Genomic DNA, 216 nt, shown 5'->3' with positions numbered 1-216 from the left:
GCTTTATGAAAAAAACACTCTTCTTTCACAGGGTAATATTGCATTAAACGTTTATGATTTTTGGTAGAAAAGATGTTACAGTATTAGTTTATCATCTGCTTTATGAAATAGTGAAAAAAGAAATCATTATTGAATCCAAAGTAAAAACTTGGGAATATGAGAGTCTTGAGAAAGGCAAAGTGCCTTATTACCACATGACAGAAGACCCATTCTCTT

The sequence above is a fragment of the Apus apus genome, chromosome 2 (genome assembly GCF_020740795.1).
Source record: "Apus apus isolate bApuApu2 chromosome 2, bApuApu2.pri.cur, whole genome shotgun sequence".
Classification (NCBI taxonomy): domain Eukaryota; kingdom Metazoa; phylum Chordata; class Aves; order Apodiformes; family Apodidae; genus Apus; species Apus apus.
The sequence above is the reverse complement of the archived record's forward strand: the minus strand, read 5'-3'. Positions refer to the sequence as shown.